The sequence below is a fragment of the Athene cunicularia genome (assembly GCF_003259725.1).
Source record: "Athene cunicularia isolate RWA chromosome 3 unlocalized genomic scaffold, athCun1 chr3_part1, whole genome shotgun sequence".
In the NCBI taxonomy this organism is placed as follows: Eukaryota; Metazoa; Chordata; class Aves; order Strigiformes; family Strigidae; genus Athene; species Athene cunicularia.
The window spans coordinates 17,501,329-17,516,896 of NW_020799097.1; the positions used below are offsets into that span (position 1 = coordinate 17,501,329).

The window sequence follows — 15,568 nt, forward strand, 5'->3', positions numbered from 1 at the left end:
AAGATCTCCTGGCACTTTTCAAAAGGGAAAGAGTGTTAGCCCCAGTGTCTTGGCCAAATTCCAGCTTGGGTAATTACGTTCTGCCTACCTAAATTCCCTTGGCTGTTTCAATTCAATGTTATTTTTAATTTCTTCCCTAAATCTGTGTGTAGTATTATCATGTGTTGGGAGAAAACTGCCTCTGGCACCCTAGATTTGTTTGCATTTTTGAGTTAGAAGAACTGATATTTGTATATAACATTAATAATTTGTTAAGTCTACAAAGTATTTGCAGTCTTATGATTTAATGCAAGTTCATCTTAGAATGTAATCTAAGTCTTTCATGTCTTGCAATGATCAGTTTCACACAAAGTATTTCTACTGAGAAAGTACTTTTTCAGATGGATAGTTTAAATGTACCATTTACATTGTTTATTTTAGTTGATACTTTTTTAATCAAATGATGTAGTGTGTATTGAATGTCAACACCCACAAAATATTGGAAAACTTGTTCAGCTGAGAAACCATTTGTGTATTCATTTTTTTATGAGCATGAAGAGACAGAACATGGAAGACAGGAGAGAAGGGTACTGACATAGAGTGCTTTAAATGATCTGTTTGCAGAAAATATTTCTATAGAAGGAACATGAGCCCATCACATACAGAAGATATTAATCCCATCACTTAGAGTCTTAGTGGAAGATTCTCTAGTGGCAAAGACAATGGGACAACCCACAGAGAATAAAATAATTAGTGTTAATCAAATACAGAAGGTGAAAGCCCTCTTTGAGGTTCCAGCCTTTTAACATATTAGAGATAAACCCAAGCTAGCCTATTGAATCTGAAATACATTCTCAAATGCATGTCTCATAGGGTTTGAAAAAGCAGTTGGTTTGGTATGGCCTTTCACAGGAAAAAGTAACTCACAGTTAAACTTAACTTGCTCAGTGATCTTGTGGTAACATAATCCTCAAAGGCTGCTGGTTGGCACATGGTGGATGTACCTGTGGTTTGCTGATGCAGTGACTTTTGTCCCATACTGTCCAGCTGTGTTCAGGTGTGCAGTGTGTGCAGGTGATTTGGCCCACTGTTCAGGACTGATAAATTTTGGCTCCCTATACAGCCAGTGGAAACAGATGGCTTCAGGCAGCCTACTGCAGATACAACTCAACCAAGTACTTATACACATCTTTTCTGAATGGAGGTTGCAATATATGTGCAGGAGCTGTTAATCTGTGTTGGGATTTCTTATGTTACTATTTTTTTCAGGGAAGCTCCTTTGTTTCTTGCTACTCCTGCCATCATCGCTGAGTTGCATTTCCTCAAAGAAGAGGATCCTGGAAGGATAAGAAAAAGGGATTGTGAGCCTGATCCCACACAGAGCTACACAGTGGTTTAGTTTTGTGAAAGCTGAGGGTGCTTAGTTGCCTGTTTGCCACATGCAGAGATCTACTTCTATCCAAATGTTGAAACCTCTGGTGGGAAGAAATGATTTTTTTTTTACCTGGAAAGGTTATTCAGTATCAGGTTGTTTTTTGATCTGTGCTATTAACTTTATGTTTTACTGGTCTGTGCACAAATTCCCCTAAATTACTCATTATGTTAATTATAATTTGTATCTGCTTTTTAAATAAAAACTCACCAGAGCTGTTGTCATGAAATAAGTTAAAATTAAGAAGTCTATAATTACAACATTAGCCTGTAATTATTACAACAAAGTACAATACAGTATAGAGCAACAAAATAGGAGCAAGAAGAGTCTAACAGCTTATACACACAAACTTTGTTGAGCAATGCTAACCAGCTGATTGTAAACTAAGAAAAACCAGAAAATCCTGAGTGAAGACTTCCACTCAGACTGAAGCCCCTGCTCTGGATAGTCCTGTTACATGAGAACACAAGCTTTTCTGAGAACCTTACAAATAACCACGCCCTAAGAGAGTTGCAGGTGGAATGAGACATTCTTACTCTGAAGCTCTGAAACTCTCTGGTAATTGTTAGTATCTAAAAATAACTATCATGATGAACACTGGAAGGATATACCTCCACCCAGAGCTTCTCAAGGAGACTCCTTTTTGCCTTATGTCTATGCAGAGATAGGGACAGCAGTGTGCATATGAAGAGGCAACTGTAATTTCAAGTACCGGGTCTTCTCTCCTTAAAGGGGCACCTTGTAATCTGGCAATTTATGAAGAGGTCTGCCTAGAGAACAAGATCTCACACCAGATACGGTGTGAAAGGTACCCAGTACCATGTGACATTTATGGTGATGGTGATACCCAATAGGAGAGTGAGCGAACATGTGATGATCTTGATTTCATCTACCCTTAGAACACTCTTCTGAAATGTAATTGATGACAAGGGGAACATAGGAACTAATTTTCAAACTATTTTAGTACCTACCTATTCATACTTCCCCGTGAAGTCCCTATGAAGCTTTTTGAAATCCCACTCAGCATCTTATATACCACAGAAGTCTTAAGTTATTTAAAGTCTGCTCTTGGGTAGAAAATAACAAACAGAAAACAAGGCTAAAGCTGTAACACAAAGATTGGTGCCTTGATTTCTGGCCAGCCCTTCTCCCTTGAAAAAGGGCATTATTTCTGTTGAAATGAGAGATTTTTGTCTGAAATATTCTGTGGAGTTTTACCAATTTTTCAAATAAATTAATCTGAAACATAAATAGCATTATATACTCCCTTGAAGCTGGGAGCAGGGAAGAGGGCTGTGAGCTTCAAATTTCAATTTTACCTCTTAATTTTTAATTCATTTTCTACAGTTCAGACACTGTTCTTATTAATTTTATTTCCTTTTAAAAAACAAGTCAGAGATTTAAGAAACAAAGTATTTCAAGAACTTTTCCAGTCATGTTGTTTTGCTTCAGGACATACCTATGCTGGGACTGCTGCTTGCATCCTGGATATGGCCTCTGTTTCTTGGAGAGCTTTGCCATTAATGAGCTGAGGTCTGTGCTGCTCCAGCTGGACAGCCAGCAGGACCTGAGACATGTAGCTGAAGGCTTTCTTGAGTTTTTTCAATTACAGGCACTATTTTACATCTACTCAACAGAAAAAACTTAGAATGAGAACATAAGTCTTAGAGACAGAAATGATACCTACTTCAGATGCTCCTGTTCAATGCTTAGGAGACAACAAAAGCCAAGGTCTTCCCACTATGCTATTAATTCCTGAGAAAAATACAATCTCTAGGACTAGCAAGAAAGCCTGCTTCATGGGGCAGTGACATTTGATATTTGGGAGGAATCTTCAAAAAGATGTTGTCACCCTCTTGCCACGGTAACCAATTCTGACCATACCTAAAAGAGATGCAAATGGAACTTACAGGGCATATTTTGTTATCTCTCATTTTATCCCTCAGCTGTGCTGATACAGAAGTTAAAGACCTGTTCTTAATTCTCTGATTGCAGGGGCTCAATTTATACAAACAGCCAAAATTAATGGTAATGGTGTCTTTTTCTTGCTGAGTGGTCTTAGTTCAGGGTCCTGAGTGGAAATAGTATTGACATAGTCAGCTTCCCCAATTCTCAAAATCCCATTTTTCATGCCAAGATAAATAAACTTTCCACAGCGTAGAAGACTTATTCCGTAGAAAAGTGTCCACCCAGGGCAGCTAAACTGGAATGGTTAAAATATTGTTATCTTTTCTGTACCTACCAGGTGATTCTCTACTTTCAGTAGAAAGTAATTATTATGGAAGAAATTATTTGAGAACAGACTACCTGAAAAAGGAATAGAATTGACATAATTATAGTAGAACAGCATCCCTAGCCAGCCCAGCCCTCAGTGTCACAGCAAGTTCTCTGATCTTCTCCAAGGATACTGTAGCCACAAGCTTGCTTTTTCCCTCGGGACAGAATGTCAAATCACAATATTTCCCAAAATTCTTTAAGGAGGAAGATTTATAAATTAAATTTAAAAAAAAAGTGTAAGGAGAATATACCCTGAAGGCACCAGTCACCATAGACTTCTTTAACCAAATGTGGTTTATTTCAAATAATAACAGTAATTAAAAATACTTATTTAAGAAGCCTTAGCAGTTTAGTTAAAGAGCATTTTAGGATTATAAAACACTTCCAGTTGCATCAACCAGATGACATTTCAAACGCTGCTGTTTGGATTAATTAACTGAGTTCAGGACACCACATATATTAAAACTGGTAGTTGTACTACCCATCCTCCTCAAACGCTTTTCTAATTTGTTATTAAAATCTTGGCCAATTAGAAAAACACAATTTATTAAGTAAACCAGCACACTGAACCAATCAAAAGTAATTACTCAGACTAAGATTCATTTAAATGATTTATGGCAGCAATTAAATGATTTTAAAATGCTTCATAAAGGTGTGGTATGTTTTACACATTCATGTATATATTATGCAGAATGTATGGAGTCTGTGTTAAAAGGCTATTATTAATTGCTTTTACAGAAATGCCACAAATTGTGTATTATAGCAAAAATATCATTATAACAGAATATAATTGATTTAAAGCATTATTCTGGCTAAGAAATACAGCTATAAAGTCCTTCAAACTTTAGTGTAAGAGCAATTCTGTCTCTCTTATAGAGGTACTTAATTACTTTAATAAGTCTGTAAAACTATTTTATAAAGCAGTAGCTTTTAAATTACTTTCACCTAGCAGAGATTGAGATCTCTTCATGGAATATAATGCAAATACATTTCTCAGCATATTAATAAAATCCCGACATTTGCTGCATTGAAAGCTGGAGGAAAAGTACTATCTTTATTTAAATATGGGTGGCCATCATGTAGATTTCCCCCAGGCTAAAATAAATTAAGTGTTGATTAAGTACTGTATGATAATATATCCTTATCTAAACCAAAGACCATAGCATAAGTTTGGTTACTTTAAATGGGGTCAGTTCTCCATCTTGGTTAGGCCCAATGTCCTGTCTCCAGTGCTGGCCCATGACAGATGCTTCGTTTAGAATTTAAGAGCAGGGTATTAACAAATATTTTCAGCCTTTTGTCTTTAGCCTTCCCATATAGTAAGTCATTCTTTTCTTCCCTTTGCTGCTCTGGTAGGTGCCGGACCTTCAGCTGGAAGACCTGCCCCTTAAAGAACCCAAAATCAATGGTGAAGAAATTTCTCAGTCATAACTGTATCTTGGTCACTGTCAGAAGAGAAAATTATTTTTAGATGTGGGATGTCATTACCACATACAATTGCTTAAAGACTAAATCTAGCATTTAGTAAAAGAGATCATTGTAGCTACATAAGGGTCTGGTTCCTTTGTTTTTTCAAAGAATGACCTAACTGGTGAAAGGCATTGGAAGCGTTTGCAGGCTCTTACCAATGTACAGTGAAGTTCAGTGAAAAACTAGAATTAAATAGTTGATAAAACCTGTTGCAAAACAACATACAGTAACCACAGATTTATAATAGATGACTTTTGTCATTCGGTTTAAAAATAAATTATAACTTCCAGTAAAGGCATCATAGATACTCCTTTATTGAACCACTAGTATGTTCTTTTTGGTGTATTCATTTTATCTCTGACAGCATGACAAAGGTTTTAGATGATGAAAAAAGGTGATAGGATCCAGTAATATTTTATCTGGGTGTTCATCAACTTCCAGAAGTGATATTATCTCTTGAAACTAGTACTGTGAGCTATGATGGCACTGGAACATTTATTTTGAGAGCATGGCAATATAACACAATTGAGCATGCTCCGGAGGTGATTCAGGGATGGTGCTACAGAGCATCTGGTTTGTAAATATACAGAAATACTATTCCAAGCTTGATCTAACTGCTTCCAGTAGAAAGTGCATCTTTTTTTTTTCCTAATAAGAGGCTGCTTGTGAGGGGAAAACTAATTTAGATAAAGTAAAACAAATGCATTTCTTCCTACTTCTTCAGCCTCTGCCCACTTTCAGTCTAAAGATGGGATCAGTCTGTAGTTCTCTTTCACCTCTCTTTGCAGCAAGTCTCTCATTTAATACTGAACAAGAAGAAATTTGATTGTTGAAGAAAAGGTTTGCAGAATAGATCAGGGTAGTTCCCTAACTGCAATGAACTGTTCAATTTCTGTGGTCACTGGAGTTAAGTTTATAGAAAACACAGAGTTGCAGACAAGTACTTGAGAGCAAAGCACATGGAAATCATACCCTTATATCAGCAGAGCAATCTAAGATGAAAGACAGTCCACATTAAAAGAAAGACAAGGAGATCCATTTCTGCTTTCATTTAAGCAATTCATACTCAATCTGCAGATATAGATAGATAGCAACTATGTTATCAGACACATGAAAATGTGTTGTTTAAATTAATTTTTTTTCAAGATATTCAGTTCCAACAAAATTTTAATGATTAATTAAGAGTATGTGAATAAATCTGAATATATTAGTTTTTTGAGTGTTCAACTGTTTATTATCTTCATAGTCTTATTTTAGGGAATTTCATGGCTGTACAGCAATCCTTTTTGGTGGGTTATCTTTGTAGAAGAAGAGGCAGCAGAGGAATTGGGAAAGGAAGATGCTCAATTAATTAGTAGGGTATTAGTTCCTGTTCCTAATTAAAATCTAGCTAAAATAGGAATTTGACAGGTGTTTGGCCAGAACGGAAACATTAGACACTTTTTAACCTTTAGGGAAGTGAGTAGGAAAAGACAGAGCTTGAAAGGCATTTTGAGGGCATTTTATAATAGCTTTTATCTCATTAGTTAATAAATTCTTTCTGACAGCAATTCTAATACAGGCTAATTTTAATTATTTTTTTGGGGGTACATTTTTATTTTTAACATCAAATCATTGCATTCACACCCTTTGTTTCTCTATGGGTATGGTAACTCAGTTGGGAGCCTGTTAATTTCGTCTTTTTGTCTTAAATTTTTTATTTTACTGTGTTTTTTTCTGATTGCATTTTATTCCCCACGGATTACTCCCTGAGAATTCAAAAGCCTAGAACTTACACTGTCTCACCTTACTCTGCCAAACTTTCTAAAAGCCTTTTTGAGGAAGGGCGTCTGTTGAAGCTTCTCTTTGCAAACATCCCTCCATTTTTTCCTGTCTGGACAGGAAAGATGAACTCCACTACAGAAAAAGTTGCAAGCTACTTTCAAGTCAGATGCTAGAATATGTTTCATAAATATCTAATTAACGGAATAACCAAAATAATTTAGTAGCAATTTACCATAGGCTATCTACAGGAGTAATAGCTTTGCTTATAATTTGAATTATCTGTTCTGAGCATGTAAAGAAAACGTTAGAGCTTGACTGAAGTGAGCTGCTTTTTATATTTGACAGGAATTCTCTTTGGGGCTTCATAAGAGCTTAACTCTAGCTTAATTCTTATTATAGGTTTGAACACAGGCTGTTAGGTGTAATAATTTACAGTTGCTTCAAGAGAAAGTGGAGACTTCCCTGGGAGACCACTTCTGACCAGATGCCTTTTTGGTGGGCAGGTTATTTGGCTGTGCAGGCTGCCCAGCTATGGGTCTGCATGAAGCCTTGTGGGCAGGTGAGCTGCCCAGCTCTGCACCAGTTCCCTGGCTGCACATGCCATCACAGGGTGGAAATAAGGAGCACATTTTGGTTTGGAAATGCTAATTGTCCCCACAGCAGTGATGTTAGCACCTCAGTTCCACAGTCAAATTATGCTTTCAGTGAGGAAATGTCATCAGTTTTGAAAGAAGCTGAAGAGATCAGCTAGGCCTTACCTAGAGAAGCAAATAGAAATTTTCAGTTTGTTGAACCAGGGGTCTAGATAAATTCAATTCAGGCTTTTGGTGAAATAAAATTCATAGTTTAAGAGGCAGAATAAAATTAATCCTATGAAGAAAATGATGGAAATGAAATTGGTTAAAAATCTTTGTTCAGTCATAAGATGCTAAAATAAGACTGCCTGACAGCCCAGTATTTGAGTCCATTTAATAGTGACCTTTAAGAGAGTACTAAGTAGGTTAAAACTATTAGAGCTTTATAAAGTTTGATTCATGTCTGAAGGATTTTGTCATCTCTGTCAGAAACAAATTGCTGGCATTGACATGCTTCTTTCAGCACACAGCTGGAAAATCGTAAAAAATGCAATAGAGGACATTGAAGAATCAAGGGAAGACTTTTCCTTCACTTAAACTTGTCTGTGGTCAGTTCACCAAATAGTTGGAGTACAGTGAGACTCACTGTGTAATATCTGATGCAAGGGTAGGAAAACACCAGCTGTAGATGGGTAAATGTGTTTGTTCTGGACTGCACTGTCACTCATCCAAATCAGTTCACCTTATCTTTGCATCTGCATGTCAAGGAAATAACTGCTCATGATATGTCAGAAGTGCTTGGAAGGAAGTTTCAGCTTAAAAATTAGGTTCTTAATTTTAGTAAAGTTCAGATCTAAACACTACTGTTCTGTTTAGATTACCTTCTGAAAAAATATTTATGTGGGAAACAAAAGACTGTGGTTTTTGTTATTGTTGTTGGCTAACACACACAAAAAAAAAGTAAAAAAAGAAAAACTTTCATAGATTTCCCATTATTAGTTCTGGGAAGGCACAATAAAGCCACAGCTGGCAGGCACTTATTTTTTTCTTAGCATTTGATAATAGCATTAATTGGTAAGTGGAAAGCTTACAACCCTTTTTCTGCTGCATGTTGCCCTCTTATCATTATGAATATACATTAAAATCCAAGTTAATTGGAATTAATAATGAAGAAATATATTTGCATCATCAATAATCAAGGCTTTTTTTTTTTTTTTTTTGTCAACATGAGTGACTGTTCAGGGTGATGGGGTAAGTTCTAATGGAGCAGTTTAATATATACACCTAGTACCTGTGACTCCTTTTTTTTTAATGACAACACTCCTTTAACAGCATTTCAGCAAGCATGGACTGGGGAGGATGGGGTGGGAGAAGAATGTCTGTCTTACTGGTTTACTATAAAGCTGAAGTTAGCAGTGCTGTGAGTGATGAACAGCAGTTCCAGTGGAGTTGTCTACAGTATTTCAAGCCCATTACTCCATCCCCATTAGAGACATTTATCATTTAGTCACTATGCTTATGCAACAGTATTCTAATGCTGCAAAAAATACTTCGCCAGCTCTATATTAGGGATGGGTGAATTCATTCTGATAAAATGAGAACTGTTCTTAATTTTTCCCAGACCTGTAACTGAACCAAAACCTAATGTTCATCCATCATTATTTCAGACCTGAGAGCTTGTGCTTTGCAAGCAGGGCCCCAGTATATCAGCTCAGCAAGGTCCCTGATGCAGTGGTGGTGGGCATGGTATAAGAACCTGTCCAGAATGGAACAGATTATTTGGGAATTTCTCCATCCCTTTCCATCTGCAAACTTCTCTCTTAGGCTTCTTGCCAGTGGTGAAGCCATGGTGAGGATGTAATCTGCTGGCAGGCCAAAAGAAGCACAGTGTCAGCAATATGGATTGATATGTATATCTAGGAGTAGCTGGATCTGAAATGAAATACAACATAAACTTATACTCAGATTAATTCTGGGAAATGCTAACCAGTAAAATACTGCACAGGGTTTTTGTTGGTTTTTTTTTTTTTTTTTTTTTTAAACATTTCATTACTTATGATCCATTATAATATACATGGCATTTATGAGCAGCTTTCAGCAGGTTTCTCTTGTGCAGGTACAGAAGAAAATGTATCTGTAATTATAGAAAAATTAATGTCTTTCGATGCATCTGCAAGTTACATTGCATCTTATTGACTTATCACCCCTACCTAAGTACAGATTTGTACACACTAAGAATGTATTTCATAATTGAACACTTTTCCTAAATTGACCAGGTTAGAGAACAGAACTTCCCTAGTATATGATAGAAGGTAAAGGAAGAAATATGTGTTACAGCAACGGCATGGAACATAATAAAATTTTAAGTCCTTAAAAATCTTGTTGATTTCCATGTTGTTTCTTTTCCAAAACTGACTAAACAATAAGCAAAAAAACAGTCTCAGTAATTGAAACTAAAGTGTTTAAACAAACTGTGGCATTTCAGCACTTTCCCTCCAAAAAATCTTAAGTAATAAGCCTTCATCCTTCACTGAATTAATGTATTTCTGCCTGTTAATATTCAAGGACTGTTCACAATTTACATGTAATCTGCTGCAGCTAAGGAGCAAAAAATGTTACAAGAAGTTTTGAAGAGTTAAAGCAAGGATTCATGTAAGGACAGTTTATTGGAGTGTTATTGATGACCATGGTCATAGATTCAGTACTGTGGGTTTTCAGGGTGACCATGGCCATGGGATTATCTCAGAATTCTGTCTGAGACCTCTTGAAATCTCTTTAAGACTTTTTGTTAGTGTTTTAAATGACAAAAAAGAGTTTTTATTACAATCAAAAAGGCACTGAAGCTGTTCCCTCCTGCACCATGGGAATGTTGGAAAGAACTCTGCAATGGGCAACAATTTGCTTTTTTGTGATGAGGAATATTTGATCCAGCTTCTCATAGCCAGTCTGGTGGCATTACTGGACAAATAGATGTGATCTTTGACAAACCTTCATATCTTTCAGTTATCTGCTCCTGGCTTTGCAGGTTTTTGGATATTTTCTTCATAATAGTCACTACAGCTGTGCCAACAGTGCTATTCCAGTTAGCTGAATGCTGTCCTGAATGTTGTCTAACATGACCATGTTGGAAAAGAACAGTTTAGGAGTACTGCAGGTGTAGAGTCCAGGAATAGCCATCTATTTTAGCTTGAGATCGTTTCAGGGTTACAGTAAGTGTATATGTAGATAGATATTAAAGGAGAATTTGGGATATCTTCTGGGGAATAGTCTTACATGCTGTGTCAAAGTATTAGCGAGACTTGAGGATTTGTTCAATACTCTCTTAGCTTGTTTTTTAATCAGTGCCACAGAGATAGAGATTTCTGTATGTCATCAGGAGTCCTGTTAGGGCTCTTCCTGATTTACAAACTAAATGAGTAGAATTCATTTATTCATTAGGGAATCTCTGGAGGACAGGATGATGTCAGAAAAAGCCCAAAAGACCAAAAAAACCTCTGGTGATCATTAGCAGTATTTAACCATACAGGACGATGCTGGGTCTCTCTGATCTTATTTCTTGGATCATGTGTTGTGTAACTCTTTATTTTTTACTGTTTCAGACAAAAGGTGATATGGCAGATATGTCATACAAGATCACATCACGATGTGGTATGCTGAATGTACTTATGAAGTTATATTCAAGTTTGCAGATCTGAGAACTGTGTGTTTAATTAGCTCAAGCAGACTGGTGGTGGCAAGAAATAAGTTTTGTATTATTTCAGTACTTGTTTCCAGCTTTACCGTGAAGCAACATATTTGGTACATAGACTATTGAGTCAGCAAGGAACACAACAGGTATCATAGTTGTTGGCTAAAATTTACAAAAAATAAATTGGATTCTGGAAAGTGTAGTGCGCCCTACTCCATTAATAAATTGTTAAACTGAAAGCTCAGATGTGCTTTCAGTAACTGCTGACATTTTATCTGAAATAAGGATGAGAAATTTCACTTACTACAAAGCAAAGCATTAAAAAGGTTCCTTATCTATGGGACCAGAATAGGGATATTAGTAACACTGTCTGCTTCTTTTTAAAACCCTATTAGTGTCAGGTAATATGTTTCTTCAATGGCGCTTGACATTCACTTGGCTAAAAAAACCCTGAAAATGATCTTTCCAAGGGAATATTTCAAGTAATACACTAATGGCTAGCTAAATAAAATATAATCTTTGATATCAGTAGAACATACACTAACTTTGTTCATAAAACTGGCATCACAGGCATTAACAATGTAATTTGTTATTTCTTTTTCTCTACATGTGTTTCTGTTTTGGTCTATGTGTATACATGTATATACCTACTAACCAAATAGGCAGCCTGTGCTATTTCTTTGGATTCAATAAGATGCAAAGCTAGAGGGTGGGACTATTGTAATGGTCAAACCCTAGTATTTATTTTTCTCAGTGTATATAATGCAAGTTAAGAGATGGAGATCCCAAACTGCTGTGTTAGTACTGATCAACCTTTTTCATGACACAGTGCTTTACTTTACATTAATATTTCAAGACTGTAAGACACCTATAATTGTCAATCTGTGCCTCACAGGTTATGCCTCCAGATATAAACGGCCCGAGACTGGATTGTGTGAACAGCATAGCTGGAATGCTTGTGGAAATATTTATGTTTTTAAAGGACAGGAAAATATCACAGACTGCAGTACTGTGACTGGAAGCATGAAGATGGAAAACACCATACCACATGCAATAAGCATCATGTGATAGCCTATATCTCTATCTGCGAAGTGAAGCAGGAGCAGCACGTGAACTTAAGCACTGGACTACTGCTTGCCCATACTGGTTATCTGCTAGCATGTTTGTAGGCATGGCAGCAGTTTAGTGTTCTCCTAGACTTTATCTGCGCACAGTTTGGAGGATAGCATGTAATGTGGAATATGTCCCAAAGGCAGCATGGATCGGACTGTTTTTGTGTCACTTCATTCTATACATCCCTCCGTCAGTATCTATGCAGGCTGTGTGTGTGTTCAAACTCCATGCCTTCTTACAACATGTCTTGGCATGTAACATTTCCTTCACTTTGTGCCATGAAACCATCTCACTGTGATGGGCTATAAGATGGTCCTTGCTTTGTTTTAGACTCTTAAACAGGAATGTACAACACACAGTAACTATGTCCGAAACGCACCTGAAGTCTCAAGAAGTCTTTGGACTAAGCATGATGTGATATAGATGACACTTGTGTGTGCCCTTTGGCCTCAGGGCCAGAAAAATGTCTTTGGCACACATTTATATTGCAGGGCCAATATAGATGTATCCAACAAGAACAGACAGAAAACAACTCAAAAGCAGAATGTAACAAATGTTAGAGACATAGAACTGAAGCCCACTGTGTTAGAGACTTTCTGAAAATGTCACCACTTGTTTTGGTATTTGAATGTAAGTAGACAGTCACTGCAGCTCTTGGTTTGATCAGTTCTGAGCTGCTTTTCAGAGCTATCTGTTAATTTTCTAAAGTGAAGCTTAAAGAAAAAGAAATTAAATACTTGGGTGAGTGTAAAAAGAAACATCCCCTAAAATCTGAATGTTCATTAATGAAATGATTGATTCTGATCAATGGTGGCACAAGGTTTCTATTGAAACGTCCTCCTGGCACTCGGCAGTGAATTCCAGACAAATGTGAGAGAAATGGTCCCAGGTGATGGATCACTTGCTGAGTGGCTCAGAGCAACTTTCCCCTGCATTCATTCTCTGGATAAATCTTCTTTTTGAGAGTGCTTCTGAGGTCAAAAGTCTTTCTGGCCATGAAGGCTGTGAAAAAGAGGAAGGCTTTCACCAAAGCGCTGTTTGTCACCAAGCTCCCAGGGTTTTGAAGCTTTTCATTGTTTCATGCCTAGTTCTGATGAGCTGGTTTGACAGCTGCAGTTTTAGAAACATCTACCAAATAAAAGAGAACAAAAAAGAATGAAAGAGTTGGGAAAAATTTTCCCTGAGAACATATGGGTCAGGAAACTAGTGTAAAAACTGCTGATCTGTTGATTGGCTAGAGAACAAAAAAATCGATGTTTTTAGATGATTAAAAGCTAGATTCTGATTTGCTCATCCATTCTGGGTGGTAACTCACTGTCAAAATTCTCCTATTCATTTCAGTAAAGCTATGGGAGAGCTTATGCACTGTAAGCAAGCAAGACAGAACCTCATGCTGGTTCACATGCTGCAGTTAACCATGTCTGATAAACCTTTATCTCTGGAACATGACTGTGTGCCACGCTCTCACATTCTCTATATGAAATGTGATGGTGCTAAATATTGACACATACTTCAGACTTGCTGTGGAAAAATCATCCCATTTTACGTGGTAGGTCTTTTTCATAGCTTCTTTTGCCCTCAGCAGAGGTTTGTGGCTTCTCACCTGCGGTCAGTGCAGTATCTAACACTGGCAGTGCGATCTGAGTTTAAAGTCAGTGTACCATCTAATGGAGGATCCCTTGTGAGAAATTCTGTAGCCAGCATAATGCTTGGATACTCTTCTGTTTCTTGCCTCCACGGCTATAGCTGGTATGTCCAGTGCATGTTGTCCTTCTATCATGTCAGCCTCTGGATGCATTTTCAGTTCTCTAGCCATTATGCATCTGGCATAAATGAAAGCAAGCCTGTACCCTTGTTAATACATCAGGCTTTAACACTGCATCTGTTTCTTTACTTGCCACTTCCTGACCTTCGGTTAAACAGTAACAGAGAGTCTAGCTCTCTTGTAAAAGACTACCAGGCCCACAATCCCAGTAATCTGTGCAGGAGGAAAATGCTACACTGAAAGCTCCTTTTATATGCTCCCATGCGTCCATACATAACTACAGTCTGTGCAAATAAAGTGTTCTCTATATGGTTCTTTACTGATTTTAAAAAGCAGATCACTCATTTTGGTTTTTGTCAGGTTCTTAGTTTAAGTACATGGTCATTACTATTTTGAGTCCAAGCAGAAAAGATTCATTCTTCCCCTTCAGGCTTGGCATCCAAAAATATAGCACTTTACACAGCAAGTCATGCTCACAGCTTCTTTTGTCCTCAGTATGTCTCTGAAGTGCAAATTAGAGGGATGTGTATATAATTGATAATGAATTTTGAAGACATTGATACACTTGGTGTCACCTGCGTCTGTGACAATAGTAATACAGCATCCTTTCCCTTGCCACACACAGACGTTTTTTTCTTACATAGCTATTTGTAATCATGGTTTTCTTGTTTCAGTCACCTGAAGCCAGAGACATGAAGTTGCCTGTCTGATTCCAAGACAAGTTAAATAAATGTCATATATCATACAGGCTCCCCTTTGTTATCAGTGCTCTGTGGTTGGTTCTAATTAGAACAGTGAATTACTTAAGAAAGCAGGAGTGAGGTGGTTCCCAGAAATGTAATTATCTACCTACTTCATGATGCTCTAAAAACTCCTGTGGCTAGGGATCTCCCAGACCGACCGACCTTCCTTCCCTCCTTCCTTCCCTCCTTCCTTCCTTCCTTCCTTCCTTCCTTCCTTCCTTCCTTCCTTCCTTCCTTCCTTCCTTCCTTCCTTCCTCCCTTCCTTCCTTCCTGTCTTCCTTCTCTCCCTCACTAGTATTTACAGAATCAAAATTTTCATGATCATTTAAGCTCTGTGTAAAAGCTGTTAGGGAGCAATTTCAGTGCTGCCTCATTCTGAGAATGAGCAACACACTGAACCTTTTGAATTCCCACTCACATGATTAGCACTGATCAAAGTTCCCAGCATATCTGTGAGATGGAGAAATACAATTATTTCCTTTTATACAGAAATTATATTTAGAAATAATGTCACTTTATTGAGATATAATGTCACTTTGCAATTCCATTAATTTAAGATAATACAACAAAAAGCCAGCAAAGAAAGTGATGCACAGGTATTTATGTGTTTATATTGATGGACAAGACAGATACACTCTGCCCACACTTTCGGCTTTGCTTGTGATTTGTAGGTGTAGGTACAATCCAAACTAGCATAACCTGCCTTTAACAATGCTTATCACCTGGGCACAAATCAGAAAAGCCAAGTCAGCTGGGCTCTGG

The 15,568-nt window shown here is 37.3% G+C and overlaps 1 long non-coding RNA gene across 1 annotated transcript in view; it reads right to left on the reverse strand.

Moving 5' to 3' along the window:
• Nucleotides 1–3,988: 3,988 nt before the first annotated feature.
• LOC113478333 overlaps nt 3,989–15,568 on the reverse strand; it is a 125,209-nt gene continuing 113,629 nt past the window's right edge. Inside the window, exon 3 of the long non-coding RNA XR_003398039.1 lies at nt 3,989–5,133. This is a non-coding gene — a long non-coding RNA (uncharacterized LOC113478333). The remainder of the gene's footprint in view (nt 5,134–15,568) is intronic.